This window comes from Apodemus sylvaticus, chromosome 16 (genome assembly GCF_947179515.1).
Source record: "Apodemus sylvaticus chromosome 16, mApoSyl1.1, whole genome shotgun sequence".
In the NCBI taxonomy this organism is placed as follows: Eukaryota; Metazoa; Chordata; class Mammalia; order Rodentia; family Muridae; genus Apodemus; species Apodemus sylvaticus.
Window position 1 is genome coordinate 9,545,713 of NC_067487.1, and position 15,692 is coordinate 9,561,404.

A 15,692-nucleotide genomic window follows, 5' to 3' on the forward strand; every position below is an offset into this window, starting at 1 on the left:
CTAGTGTAGGGGTGAGCTTTGAGTTCTATACTCAATCTATGCCTAGTGGTGAAAACAGTTTGTTTTAAAAACAAATTTCAGCAGTTTAATTTTACAAATGAATACTCAGAAGCCAGATGCTTTGGTGCCAGCCTGTTAGCTCAGAGAGGCAACACTCCTTTCTATCTCACTGATGTCCCAGATAGCAAGAGGTCTTTCTCTTCTTCTACATGCTATCTTAAATACATTTCTCTTCAGTGTCCTTTCTCTCTGATTACTTATGTTAACTCCCTTGTTCTGCCTCTTTAGCTAGGGTTAAGTTTATTTGGATCTTGGGTTAAAAGTTTGTATAGAGCTGAACCATACAAGTTTTTTCCAATTTATAATCTTGGAGCTCAAAATGTAATAAAATATTCTGCAACATTCCCACTTGTCTAAATAAAAGACTTTTCTGCTAACACCAATAGACATACTGTACGGTAAGAATTGCAACCACACTGTTCAATCCATTTCTATTTGTTAATTTTGGAGAAAGTATTCTACTATCTATTTTATCTTCATGAGTCCAAAGTTCTATATCTTAAATCACTTTCTATCATAACTTGCATTTATTAACTGAAGATACATTTTTAAACCTTAGAGCATTTTCTTAAACTCTAAACAACTTAATCTTAACTGTGATATTCTAACTCTCTAGTCTTCTGTCCCATCAGAGAGTTGGGAGAGATAAATATTTCCTGAATGAATAGGAAGTACAGATCAAGCAGCTTACAAAGCTATAGAAATATTGGGGATTTCTGATCACCTGTCAGTCACCCAAGATTCTTCTACAATGTTGGCACATTTATCTTTTCAATATACTGGCCCATAATATCTGACAAATTTTTCTGTGAAGCAACAAATAGGAAGGACTTCTCTACCTTGTCCTGGCAGAGTTTGCTTTTTGATTTTCTTTGTGGCCTGCTTGTCCACAGCTTGAAGGGCAGATGGCCAGCAATTGAGGGAAGGATAGTTTCACACCCAGTGACAGTTTGCAACATTTGCAGTAAATTCTATAAGGAGTTTCTTCGATGCCCATCATCATCTTTGAAGTAGTATGGGATTGCTTCCATATGCCTAAGCTGACATTTCTCATTGTCAAAAATTAATAAAACATTTTAAATGTCATATTCAACAGATTTTTTTTTCATGTTCCTGAAGACCATCTGGCATTTTCAGTGTCATGAGCCTTCTAGGGTAGGCTAAAGGTGAGCAGGTGACTTTCCTGAAGTTGGCAAAGTCATCTCAGGATAATGAGAGGAAAAGCATCTCATCCTGCAGCTGATATGCCTTTCCTCTCATTAATTTTTGTTTTATTTTGTTTTTGTTTTTCAAGGCAGGGTTTCTCTGTATGTCCCTGGCTGTCCTGGAACTCACTCTGTAGACCAGGCTGGCCTCGAACTCAGAAATCTGCCTGCCTCTGCCTCCCAAGTGCTGGGATTACAGGCGTGTGCCACCACGCCCAGCTCCTCTCATTAAATTAATATAATAATCCCTGAGCATTAGCCTCCCCTACTGAGCAGATTTTTTGCAGATCAACAAAAAAGATGAACTTTAATGCATTAATCCTGTTTAGATAGATTAATGATTTTATCTAATTTATGATTTGATCCAAATAATCATAGGAAGACACCTTTAAGAGATGGTTTTAGTTGTTTTCGTAAAAAGATGTAATAAAGTTAGATTCAAGAATAGAATGTAACCACTCTTCATAATAGTAAGTTAATGCTACATAATAAGAAATCAAATAAGCTTTCATATTTACACTAAAAACAGAAATTGTCTTGAGATAAATTTGTGTGCCAGGGAAAACATTCAAGTCCAAGAATAAAGCCACAGATGTGCGATATCATAAGGTAAGACCATATGAAACTGTTGCTTTGAGCTTATAATGAGCCTGTAGAATGAAACACTGCTTTGAACTTGTATTGCTCTGTAACTTCTGTTTTATGTAACATTTTATCTATGAGGCAATTTTCTAAAGAACTTTTGTCTAAGAAGATATAAAAAGGGCCAAATAAAAAGTTAGTAATTTGGGGGTAGGGCTCTGTGCCTCATCCATCCATCTAAATGTTGTAATATAGCAATTTTCCACTTCATCCAGTGTGTGTGCTTTTCATGTGAATGTTCTTTTTTCCTCTGGTTCACAAGTAGGTAACTAGTCTGTCCTGCAAAATAGAGCTCCTGTACCCCATGTGTTTAATTGGGTTATCTGGAGTTTTGTGGGTTGACTTGAGTTTTTTATATAATGTGGATATTGCTCCTCTAATGGATGCAGGGTTAGTGAAGACTTTTTTTCCCAATCTGTAGGTTGCTGATTTCTCCTATTGACACTGAAAAGCCTTACAGAAGCTTTTCAGTTTCCTGAGATCCCATTTGTCAATTGTTGATCTTAGAGCTTGAGCCATTGGCATTCTAATCAGGAAATTTTCCCCTGTACCAATGAGTTTGAGGATCTGTCCTACTTTCTCTTCTATGAGATTCAGTATATCTGGTTTTATGTTGAGGCCCTTGATCTACTTGGACTTGAGGTTTGTGCAAGGTGATAAGTAGAGATCTAATTTCATTCTACCTGCAGACAGCCAGTTAGACCAACACCATTTATTGAAGATGCTTTCATTTTTTATTGTATGATTTTAGCTTCTTTGTCAAAAATCAAGTCTCTATATGAGTGTGCATTTATTTCTGAGTTTTCGATTCTACTTCATTCAGTGACCTGGCTGTCTCCGTATCAAAACCATGCACTTTTTAATCACAATTGCTCTATAATACAATATAATACAATATAGCTTTAGGTCAGGGATGGTGATTCCTTCTGAAATTATTTTATTGCAAGGCATTGTTTTGGTTATCCTTGGTTTTTGTTTTTCCATACGGAATTGAAAATTACTCTTTCAAGGTCTATAAACAATGTGTTGGAATTTTGATTTGATTTCTTTGCTTTTGGTAGGATGGCCATTTTCACCTTGTTAATACTTGTTATCTATCCATGAGCATGGGAGATCTTTATATCTTTTGATATCTTCTTCAATTTATTTATTCAGAGACTTGAAATTCTTGTTATACAGAACATTCACTTGCTTGATTATATTTACATCAAGATATTTTATATTATTTGTAGGTATTATGAAGGATGTTCTTTCCCTAGTTTCTTTCTCAGCCTGTTTATCATTTGTATAAAAGAAGGCTACTCATTTCTTTGAGTTAATTTTATATACAGCCACTTTGCTGAAGTTGTTTCTCAGATCTAGGACTTCTGTGGTAGAATTTTCGGGGTTGCTTATATACACTATCATATTATCTGCAAATAGAGATACTTTGAATTCTTCCTTTCCAATGTATATCCCCTTGATCTTTTATTTTCTAATTGCTCTATCTAGAACAAGGCTATATTGAATAGATAGGGAGAGTGTGGGCAGCCTCATCTTTTAAAATCCCTGGTTTTAGTGGGATTGCTTCTAGTTTCTCTCCATTTAATTTGATGTCTGTTGGTTTGCTATATATTGCTTTTATTATGTTTAGGTGTGTGCCATGAATTCCTCATCTCTCTAAGACTTTTGACAGGAATTAGTTGTTAGATTTTTGTCAAAGGCTTTTTCAGCAACGGCTGCAATGATCATGTGACTTTTTCCCTTGAGATTGTATATGCATTACGTTGATGGATTTTCATATATCGAACCATCCTTACATCTCTGGAATGAAGCCTTCTTGATCTTAGTGAGTGATGATTTTGATGTGTTCTTGGATTCAGTTCCCAAAAATTTTCTGGAGAATTTTTGCACCAATATTCATAAGTGAAATTGGCATGAAGCTCTCTTTCTTTTTGAGGGGTCTTTGTGTGGTTTAGGAGTCAGAGTAACTGTGCCTCCATAGAATGAATTAGGTAGTGTTTCTTCCATTTCTATGTTGTGGAATAGTTTGAGGAGTATTAGTATTAGCTCTTCTTTGAATTCTGCAGAATAGTGTAGAATTTCTGCACTAAAACCATCTGGCCCTGGGCTTTTGTTTGTTTGTTTGGGAGGTTGTTAATGGCTACTTCTATTTCCTTGGGGAGTATGGGACTGTTTCCATAGATTACCTATTCTTGATTTAACTTTGATACATGTTATCTGTCTAGAAAATAATTCATTTTATCTAGATTTTCCAGTTTTATAGAGTATGGGCTTTTGTAGTACGTTCTGATGATTGGTTGAATTTCCTCAGTTTCTGTCTTTTTGTCTCCCTTTTCATTTCATATTTTGTTAATTTGGATACTGTCTCTGTGGCCTTTAATTGGTTTGGCTAAAGGATTATCTATCATGTTGGTTTTCTCCAAGAACAGCTCTTGGTTTTGTTGACTCTTTGTATCATTCTCTTTGTTTCTACCTGGTTGATTTCAACCCTGTTTGACTAATTCCTGCTGTCTACTCCTTTTAGGTGTGTTTGCTTCTTTCTGTTCTAGAGCTTTCAGGTGTGCCATTAAGTTGCCTCCCCAATTCCCATGAGGTGGGGTGGGTAATTTTTGGTGGTTTGATGGGTGATGGAGGTTTCTTATCTGTTAAGAGGGATTGATCAGAAGTTGTTTATGATATTAGTCAGGGACAAAACAAAGTAAAAGAGGTTAGATTCAAGGATCTTTTTCTTTCTCTTTCTTCTATCCTTTGTGCTCTATCTAGTGGTAGGAGGGAAACAGTGAGAGGAGATGAAAAGAAAAGGGGGTGATATATGAATAATAGGATAAAAAGTAGATCATTGAATCTGTTTAAACTAAGGAGCATCTTAGGCCAAGTAACTTACATTGGTATAGAATTTACATATTGATCTAAATTTAAGGTTATTCATGTTATTTATGTTTCAACTCTTGTTTTAGGTATTATATGTATCCAATTCATTTAAAAATATAAGCTAAAATTACAGTCCCTGAAAGCTACTATTACAAACTGTTTTAAATAATTATGAAAATCAAGTTAGTAGTCATTCATCAAACATGTAGTCTTGTTAGGTAGTAGTTTAGTTAATTATAAAGATAAGCTGTTCTTACCTTCCTATAGCTGTTTTCAAATTTAAGCAGATAAATATCTAGAAACATGCAATGTCTGCCTACTCCGATATCTCTTAGATACATATATGGTTTTTAAACATTTCAGAGATCTACAGCATATGTCATTTAAGATGCTTTAATAGTAAAAGGCTTTTCATGACAGTGAGACACATCAGTTCCTGACAGAATTCCCAACCTACTTCCAGGAAAATGATGGGCACCAAAAAAATCATCCTTCTGGAGTTAATTCAAAGCTTGCCATCTGGTTAAAAAACTGCCCTTGCCCAGACTGCTCACAGCATGCCATCCAAAGTGTGGACAAATAGGACACTGGGAAGGTGACAAATGAAGACAATCTTTCAAGGCTCCTGCTTCACAGAAAAGCCCATCATTTATTCTGGGCTTTTAGGTTGAACATGAATGCCCCAATTTGCAGAGGAACATTGGGCAAATGTTCAGGCAGCTAGCAGTCTCTGTTGTTTCTATAGTTTTGGAAGCTGCTTGCTCTGCACTTCCTGTTTTCTCGGGTAATATGTATCCTTCTCAGGTCTCTGATGAGGTTGAAGACTAGATCGTTATAATCTCACATATGACCTTAAGTTGTTCAGGATTTAAGAAAATATTTTAAAGTCTAAATAACTATTTTAGGTTGGCAATGCAGGTTATGATACAAAGAAATACAGGTACAGAAATTTAGCCTCATCAAGATAGTATAGATGGTGAAGTACTTTCTCCAAGATTGCCAAACACAAATGGACTGGACATTGTTAATGTAATTCTTATCTGATGGCTCCTATAATTGGTCTTCTTATATAAACTTTATTGATGTTAGAGAAAACCCAATTCATTGGCCTAAAAGGGAAAAATGTTGGGATAGGATTTTTGTATACTGTGAAAAGGTGTTTGTATTATTCAAATGTTAATGTCAGTATCAGCAGACAGCTGGGTGCTGTTTGGACTTTCATATTGTTATTTTTCTGGCTGATCACATCCCTTAGTATTTAAATATACACCTTCCTCTGATTATCTTAATAAAGAACTGACTGCTAGATGTGCTTGTGTGCTACCATGTGCATGTTATAAAACAAACTCATATCCTGTAAGAACATTAATTACTCTCAAGTATGGAATAATCTTTTTAGCTTGTATTTGTTTTATTTTTGTTTTTGTTTTTGTTTTTGTTTTTTCCAGACAGGGTTTCTCTGGGTAGCCTTGGCTATCCTGGAACTCACTCTGGCCTCGAACTCAGAAATCCGCCTGCCTCCTGAGTGCTGGGATTAAAGGCATGTGCCACCACCACCCGGCTCTTTTTAGCTTGTAATCATAGATTTTAAAGTGAATTTCACAAACATTACACTTCATGGGGAATGCTTCAATGGGAGAAAATTAAATGTTCAAAATACAGTACACAGTAAAGTTAATACTGTCAAAATGGTCTAAACAAACGTATTTGGCCTGAGAATCTGGCTCCTATCAAATTTTTCATACATATGCATGGGTCCCTAATATCCTGTTGAATGGGTCCTTTCTTCAGATCCTCCATGTTTAGGTTGTGCCTACACCATGGTAGCTCCTCCTGCTCTTGTATTAAACAATCCCACCAAGAAGAGATGGAGATGGCCGAAGAGTTGTGAATGAATGCCACATCCTCAAGGATCAGCACCTCTCATATGAATGACCAACCTCTCAGGTAGGTGACCATGTAACAGACACAAACATACATGTACACACAGTCACATGTTGGAAGCCTAGCCACACTCAGAAATACTGAGCCCTTAAGGTTCCTGACAATGTACTTCACTGCAACATTCAAAAGGAGCACAAATCAGTCATGACCTCATTCAAAACAGACATGTCAATCAAGTGTCCAGATAAATGTTCTACTTGTTGATTCTAGTTACTGTAAGTGGAGGAAGCTATTCTGTATCACTGGGTTAACACACTACATGAATAATAATTGGATAGGGACTTTGCATAGTCTCTGCTCTGAAATAAATTCATTTGAATAGTCGTGCATCGTGGAAACATGAAGTCTTTTATGTGATGGAATTGTACTTTTTTCTTCAGTATGAACGGCACAGGAATAAATGTTCCAGTCTCTCTGCTGATCCTGTCACCATTCATATTTGAGAATATTTGAACATTGAGGGTATCTGCCTTGAACTCCCCCCACTTCTCCTATTCCGAACACTGAGATGATTCCTTCTTGGATCCAAAGGTACCAGAGATATGTTCATAGGTCTGTCAGATGGGCTCACTGAATAAAGAAGTTACACTGGAAACATGGAGTACTGAGAATTCCCATCTCTTTAGGAGCATGTATCTAGTGAATGATCATGAAAACTACAGTGTGTTCCCCAATACATTTATAAGAAATAACATTATGTAGTACAGGTAAAGAAAACAAGTTATTCCCACAAAAGGGTATAACAATATACATGGATATATTCATAACTAAGCAACTTGTTATGTATTAACAAGGTGTAAGTGAGCAAGGTTGTTTACTTGGCTAGTTTTTCTTACTGGCAAGCAGTGATTTGAGGTTATAAATAAATGTGTAATTATTTTATTACTTATCTTTAAAAGGAATCTTGTCATAATCTTAAAAGAATTGCAAATCTAAATTTTTATATAAAAATCAGTCATATCTACCTTAAATCCTCAGGATGAATATCTCTACTCATCAGAAATTCTTATTAAATCTTAGCAGGAAGCTGAGGGCAAGAATGGGCATAAGAAACCAATCAACACCAGTCCAGCCTCAGTGAGAGTCACATCAGCCAGCGCTGCCCTTGTTCTTGGTCCCTGACCATAAAGGTCCCTCGCTTAGCTAATAAGAGTGCACCTTTCTGAACTTCAAACTGCTCCTGTGATTTTCTTTTCTTTTCTTTCTTTTTCTTTTTTTAAATTTTTATTTATTTATTTATTTTTTGGCTTTTTGAGACAGGGTTTCTCTGTGTAGCCCTGGCTGTCCTAGAACTCACTCTGTAGACCAGGCTGGCCTCGAACTCAGAAATCTGCCTGCCTCTGCCTCCCAAGTGCTGGGATTACAGAGTAAGTTCCAGGACAGCCAGGGCTGCACAGAGAAGCCCTGTCTCAAAAAAAACCAATGGGGAAAAGAAGAAAGAAAGAAAGAAAGAAAGAAAGAAAGAAAGAAAGAAAGAAAGAAAGAAAGAAAGAAAGAAAGAAAGAAAGAGAGAGAGAGAGAGAGAGAGAGAGAGAGAGAGAGAGAGAGAGAGAGAGAGAGAGAGAGAGAGAGAGGGAGGGAGAGAGAGAGAGAGAGAGAGAGAGAGAGAGAGAGAGAGAGAGAGAAAAGGAAAGAAAAGGAAAGAAAAAAAGAAAAAGAAATGCTGCCCAGCGAGGGACTGGAAGCCCCCTTAGAGTTTTCATCTGACTTTTAGATTTAGAAGGATGTGGGGGGGCAGCAATCAGAGCAGACCTCCATAACAGCATGAAGTAAGTCTTCAGGGCGTGTGGTCCACGGGACTGTGGCACAGGAAGCTCACTAATGTGGCTGTGGTAACGAGGGGCCACATTCCATGAGTTCTAAGGCCCTTTGTCATTCTTCCTGCATGGCCCTCAGCATCACTTGGTGCCCTGTCATTCGCATCTCTCTGTACATGTTCAGGATGCAGACCTCAGCCCACAGATGCTCAGCAGATCTGAATCTTCATTGTATTTGTCATGGTGATCATGCATATTGCGTCGAGAAGTACCTTCTCCATCGCCACAGCTCTCTAGTAAGAAATGTGTGCAATGTGTGCTGTGTTATAATGCAAGCAGGAAGCGCTAAAGTGTTTTTTTCAAAATCTTACTATTACTTATTTATTTATTTATCTATTTATTTATTGTGTATAGATAATATTCATGTGAACTTGAAAGTATAATTATATGGTTTAGGAAATGTCAGTTTAGGGAATGCCTCTATAAGATCAGGCTGTGTGCCAGCCTGTAGAGCATTTTCTTAGTTAGTGACTGTAGCCGCCCGCAGCTACATGTAAACCGGGTTACCTGTTGAGAGAATTTTGGGGTCATAGGGAAGAGCGGCGAAAAGAACGTACGGCCAAGTCAATGTTCACTGATCAAAGCCCTAAACTTTAATGGCGCCGGACCTTTTAACAGTTTGGGAAAACCCTCCCCCCAGACTCCAGGCTGAGTTCCGGTGGAAGTTGTCTAGCTTCTCTTGGAGGTCTTCGTCTTGACTGCTCTGGCAGCTGGGTGGGTCACTTGCTTAATTCAGGAATTCCTATACCTGGAGGAACAATGAACTTAACCTTTACTACGTGCGCTCCACCCTAGGTGGAGCAGGATCCTGGCTAACTGGGAGAAGTTAACCTTGACCAAAGTCAAACTCTGACCAAGTGCAAGACTGCCCCAATATGGCTCTGTTCAAGTGACTGATAGAGCATGGCATAGCTTGACCTGGAAGGGGCTCCCTCTGGGCTGGTAGCCCTGGGTTGTACAAAGAAGCAGACTAAGGAAGCTGTGTATAGCAGTCCTGTCTGCAGAACCCCTCCATTGTCTCTAAATCTGCTCCTGCCTCTAGATTCCTGTCCTGTTGGAGTCCCTGTCCTGACTTCCTTCGATGACAAACTGTACCATCTAAGTGTCAGCTCAATCAAAATCAACCCTCTCCTTCCCAAGCTGATTTTTTAGTCATGAAGTTTCATGGAAGGACTAAAAGCTCTAACTGAAGTGTATATGTGCTTGTATTTGGGTAGCATACATGTCTAAGAGATTGTCTGATCCTCTCTAACGGTAGGTAGAGACAACTGTGAGCAGCTGTGTGTGTGGCTTTTAAGAATCAACCCCAGGTCCTTTGGAAAAGCAACCAGTCCTTGTAACTGCTGAGCCATCTCTGCAGCCCTAAATACTGTTTTGTAGATGAATTTGTTTTCTACCTCACTGTTCTGAAAGTACAATATCCATGGAAGTTTCTAGGACCTTCTGCAGTCCACTTTCCTTAGAGAAGAGCCCTGTGTTACCCCCAGCAACACAGCTTCTGTGTTTGCGGAAGATCTCTCTGATATGTAAATTAAGAACTCAGTATAGGGGCTGGAGAGATGGCTCAGCAGTTAAGAACACTGACTGCTGTTCCAGAGTTCCTAAGTTCAATTTCCAGCAACCACATGGTGGTTCACAACCATCTGTAATGGGATCTGATGCCCTCTTCTGGCGTGTCTGAAGACAGCTACAGTGTACTCTGTATATATATACACACACGGCGTACACTGTAAAGTAAAAGTATATATATATTTTTTTAAAAAAACCTCAGTATAACCATTCCCCATAGGACTGCCTTCTTGGCTTATTTTTTAAATGATCCACCATTCATGGAAAGATATATTATTTATTCAACAACTGTATATTTTGCAAAGCTAGTCTTTATTCATTTCTATTTTATCCCAATGTGCCCTGATAGGATGTATAGGTTTTTTGTTTTCTCCTTTCTATTTACAAAGGCTTGGTTTGTGGTCTGTAATGTGGTCCATTTTAGAGAAGGTTCTTTTTTGCCACTGAGCAGATTATGTTTCCTGTGTGTTGGTGCAATGTTCATAGATATGCTTAAGTCAAGTTGATATATGGGGTACTTATCTTTGGGGAATCTTTGTTTATTATTATTTTGGAGGGCCAATTTAGATATAAGAATGTACTAATGAAGTGCCTTATTGTTTACAATAATATTTACAATATTATTGTAAATATCTACAATAGTTATACCCTTTTTGTCAATATGTAGTCCTATATTGACAAGGGAGATGAGCCACATGAATTCATTCAGAAGAATGAATCACAGTAACTGGTGTTCTTACTTTAGAATTTGCACATATCCCAAAAGCCACCTCAAAATTGAGTTTTCCTGAAAGCAAAAGAGGTAGCATTTAAATGCGCATAGCAAAAGATTTTTTTCATTTAATTTTTTTTTGCTTTTTGAATTTGACTTAATTTATTCTTTGGTTTTTAAAATAAATTTCTGTTTATTTGTGTGTGTGTGTGTGTGTGTGTGTGTGTGTGTATTTTGCTTAAATGTATGTCTGTGCACAGTGTGTGCACATATTCAAGAGAAGGCATCAGGTCCTCTGGAACTGAAGTTACAGACTGTCGTGAGCCACCAGGTGTGTGCTGGAACCGGACTCAGGTCCTCTGCAAGAGCCACGAGTACACTTAACCATGGGACTATCTTTCCAGGCCATAATTCATGCCTTTTGGCAGAGAAGAGGTGAGTACTATCCCTGCCCCCATCAATCATTAGTAGCATTTTCTATACTGGATTTATGTTAAAAGGCTCTCTTCTTCCAATATAATGAATGGTCATGGCAAGCAATTATATTCCGTTTCACAAAGGACATTTCCAGCATGACTCCCAAATTACAATAGTATCACTAGATGAAACACCACTGAAGACATAGCAGTATTTTTTGAAAGGACATGATATTGACAGGCATTGAAGATAACTGTGAAGTCTATTAAGCAGGGCAAATGAACTAGAAGAGGATCTAGGGACAGTAAGAAGGGACATTTTCCTTAGGAGCCAATATATAGTAAGTCCCTTCACTTGGTGCCCTCACAATCACTTTTAAACCAGAGTCAAGTGGCTGGAAACGCAGTTGGTACAACAAAGGTTACAGGCAGATGGGCTCTCATAAATAGCAGCCAACTCTCCATCATTAGAGCCTTAAATACAACATACACCTTTTTTGCATTATATGCCTTGTAATACACATTTTCCCCTCCATATTAAAACCTTTTTGCTTGTTTCTAGTGCTGGCATTTGTCTATGTGGCACTAGAAATAAAGTAAGATGTGAGATGTGGATCTGTTCAGAACAATCACGACCTGAAGTCCCCTGAAAGAATAACACCTGCTCCTGTAGCAAATATTCAAGGCTGATTGGCGTATTGTACAAGTAACTCTTCAAATTTTGAGAGCTGCCTTGGGCTGTAAATAGCCATCAATACCTTAACTTTTGTGTGATGTAACATGTTTGTGACTGTTAGGTATATTATTTTGCAGTGTAGAAATAGATGCCTAACTCACCAACACAAATGCCAAGAATATTATCTGAGAGAAATGCTAAGGGAACATCTGGTCCTACAGCAGGAGAGGAATAAGTTGTAACCTAGTCCCACAGTGTTTCAGGCAACATGTTTTCAAGATGTCTTGACTGACAAGTTTCTTTGTTCTGTAAAGATAAATGTTTCATGAAACTGAAACTCTGTTGTAATGCAGTACTGAAGGTAATAAGATACTAGAGTCCTGGGCCATGGTGTCGTATAGCAGTTTTCTCCATTTGGATCTGACACACTCCTGTAAGTAATACCTCCTCAGGTCGATAAGATACCTCACAACTTGGACATTGGGAAATTTCTATGTTGTTGTTCCATTTATGCCTGTCTGGAGTCTGGAGTGTCTAGGTGTGTGTGTGTCCCTAGTGACACCTCACATAACACATTGTCACTCATATTTGGCTTCAGAACAAACAATTCCTTATTGCCTTTCTGATAAGAATGGTGTCTTAGCTAGGGTTTCTATTGCTGTGAAGGAATACCATGACCATGGCAAGTCTTAATAAGGAAAACATTGGATTGGGATGACTTAGTTTCAGAGGTATAGTTGATTATTGTCATGGCAGGAAGCTTGGTAGCACTCAGGGAGACATGGGGCTGGAGGAGAAATTTTTATGTCTGGATCAGCAGGCAGCAGGAAAAGAAAGAGCAGCACTTGGGCTGGCTTAAGTATTTGAAACCCCATAGCCCACCCACAGTGTCACACTGTTCCAACAAGGCCATACTTACCCCTACAAGTTGACACCTAATATTGTCACTCCCTATGGGCCCATGGGGGCCATTTTCATTCAGTCCACCACAAATTATTTCCTTTCTTCATTTCAGCATTATCCAGACTTTCATATAAATAGACCTGTATTGTCATAGGAACACAAGCTACATGAGATCATTTAGCATGTGGGATGAGTACTGGAGTGTTACCAGCTGTCAGGTATAACTCATTGTAACTGGCATTCCTGCTTGCATATCCATACACATCCAAACAAGCCATCAGTGGTGGTTTGAATACACTTGGCCCAGAAAGTGGCTCTATTAGGAGGTATGGCCTTGTTGGAGTAGGTGTGGCTTTGTTGGAGTAGGTGTGGCCTTGTTGGAGTAGGTGTGGCCTTGTTGGAGGAAGTGTGTCACTATGTGGGGAGCAATGAGACCCTCCTCCTAACCATGTGAGAGTCAGTCTTCTCCTAAGGCCTTCAGATAAAGACATAGAACTCTCAGCTCCATTTGCACCATACCTGCCTGGATGCTACCCTGCTTCCTGACTAGGGGGTGTGGCCTTGTTGGAGTCACTGTAGCTCTCTTCAGACACACCAGAAGAGGGCACTGGACCCCATTACAGATGGTTGTGAGGCACAATATGGTTGCTGGGAATTGAGCTCAGGAGCTCGGGAAGATCAATCAGTGCTCTTAACCACTAAGCCATCTCTCCACCACCCCCAAACAGTTATTAAAATTCCTTCTTAATCATTTCAAGGCAGAATAAAAAGGACACAAGTTTCTTATGGTGATTAAAAATAAAAGATTTTCCTTCTCAGCTGAGATTTATCTTCTTTGTCAATCAGAGCTCATCACAAGGATAAATTTTTCCTTCTAAAGAGGTTTGTGCTTTGGTCTTTGGCATGACCAGTACAGCACTAGATTTTTTTTTTCTGAGAAGATAATGCTTTCTTTTTCTTTTTTTAAAGAATACATAGGGATTTCTTCCTAGATGGAAATTACATTTTTTATTAGCTATTTTCTTTAATTACATTTCAAATGTTATCCCCTTTCCTTATTTCCCTTCCAAAAAAAAAAAAAAAAAAAAAAAACCTTATCCTATCCCCCCTGCCCCTGCTCACTAACCCACCCACTCCTGCTTCCCTGACCTGGCATTTCCCTACCCTAGGGCAATAAGCCTTCACCAGTCCAAAGGCTTCTCCTCTCACTGATGTCCAACCAGGCCATCCTCTGTTACCCATGTGGCTGGAGCCATGGGTCCCTCCATGTGTACTCTTTGGTTGGTGGTTAAGTCCCTAGGGACTCTGGGGGTATTGGTTAGTTCATATTGTTGCCCCTCCTATGGGGCTGCAAACCCCTCTAGCTCCTTGGGTCCTTTCTCTAGCTCCTCAGTTGAGGAACCTGTGCTCAGTTCAATGGTTGTCTGACAGCATCCCTCTCTGTATTTGTCAGGTATGGCAGGGCCTCTCTGGAAACAGCTACATCAGGCTCCTGTCAGCAAGCACTTGTTGGCATCCACAATAGTGACTGGGTTTGGTAATTGTATATGGGATGGATTCCCAGGTGGGGCAGTCTCTGGATGGCCTTTCCTTCAGTCTCTGCTCCACACTTTGTCTCCATATTTCCTCCCATGGATATTTTGTACCCCATCTAAGAAAGACCAAAGTATCCACACTTTGGTCTTCCTTCTTAAGCTTCATGTGGTCTTTGAGTTATATCTTGGGAATTCCAAGCTTCTGGGCTAATATCCACTTATCAGGAAGTACATACTATGTGTGTTCTTTTGTGATTGGGTTGCCTCACTAAGGATGATTATTTTCTAGCTCCATCCATTTGGCTAAGAATTTCATGAATTCATTGTTTTTTAATAGCTGAGTAGTGCTCCATTGTATAAATGTACCACATTTTTTGTATCCATTCCTCTGTCGAGGGACATGTGAGTTCTTTCCAGCTTATGGCTATTATAAATAAGGTTGCTACGAACATAGTGGAGCATGTGTCCTTATTACATGTTGGAGCATCTTCTGGGTATATGCCCAGGAGTACAATAGCTGGGTCCTCAGGGAGTACGATGTACAATTTTCTGAGGAACTGCCAAACTGAGTTCCAGAGTTGTTTTACCAGCTTGCAATCCCACCAGCAATGAAGGAGTGTTCCTCTTTCCCCACATCCTCTCCAGCACCTGCTGTCTCGTGACTTTTTGACCTTAGCCATTCTGACTGCTGTGAGGGGAAATCTCAGGGTTGTTTTGATTTGCATTTCCCTGATGACTATGGATGTTGAACAGTTCTTTAGGTGCTTCTCAGCCATTTGATATTCCTCAGGTGAAAATTCTCTGTTTAGCTCTGTACCCCATTTTTTAATAGTGTTATTTGGTTCTCTGGAGTCTAACTTCTTGAGTTTTTTTGTATATCTTTGATATTAGCCCTCTATCGGATGTAGGATCAGTGATGATCTTTCCCCAATCTGTTGGTTTCTGTTTTGTCCTATTGACAGTGTCCTTTGCCTTACAGAAGTTTTGCAATTTTATGAAGTCCCATTTATCAATTCTTGATCTTACAGCATAAACTATTGGTGTTGTTAGCACTAGATATTCTTTAGAGGAGATAGAAGGTCCCAGTGGTGCCAATCCAGTCTCATTCATTTGTTATCTCTGTGTCCCCAGTTAGAGGAACTGAGGGAAGCTCAAGGTAGTTAGCCTTGACCTTTAGAATACAGTGATATAGAAGTATTTCAGAGTGAAAGAAGACAGAAGAAACTGAAGATTTATAAAACCTAATGCAGAGATAAAGTCTACAATGGATGATGGACCACTGTAGTTGCCGGTGGTATCCTGCTACAGCTCACAAAAAAATTAAATTTCTTACACAGAC

At 38.9% G+C, this 15,692-nt stretch overlaps 1 protein-coding gene across 1 annotated transcript in view; it reads left to right on the forward strand.

Moving 5' to 3' along the window:
• The window catches only part of LOC127666482 (zinc finger protein 728-like), an 82,210-nt gene that overhangs the window by 25,252 nt on the left and 41,266 nt on the right, over nt 1-15,692 (forward strand). The window lies entirely within an intron of this gene.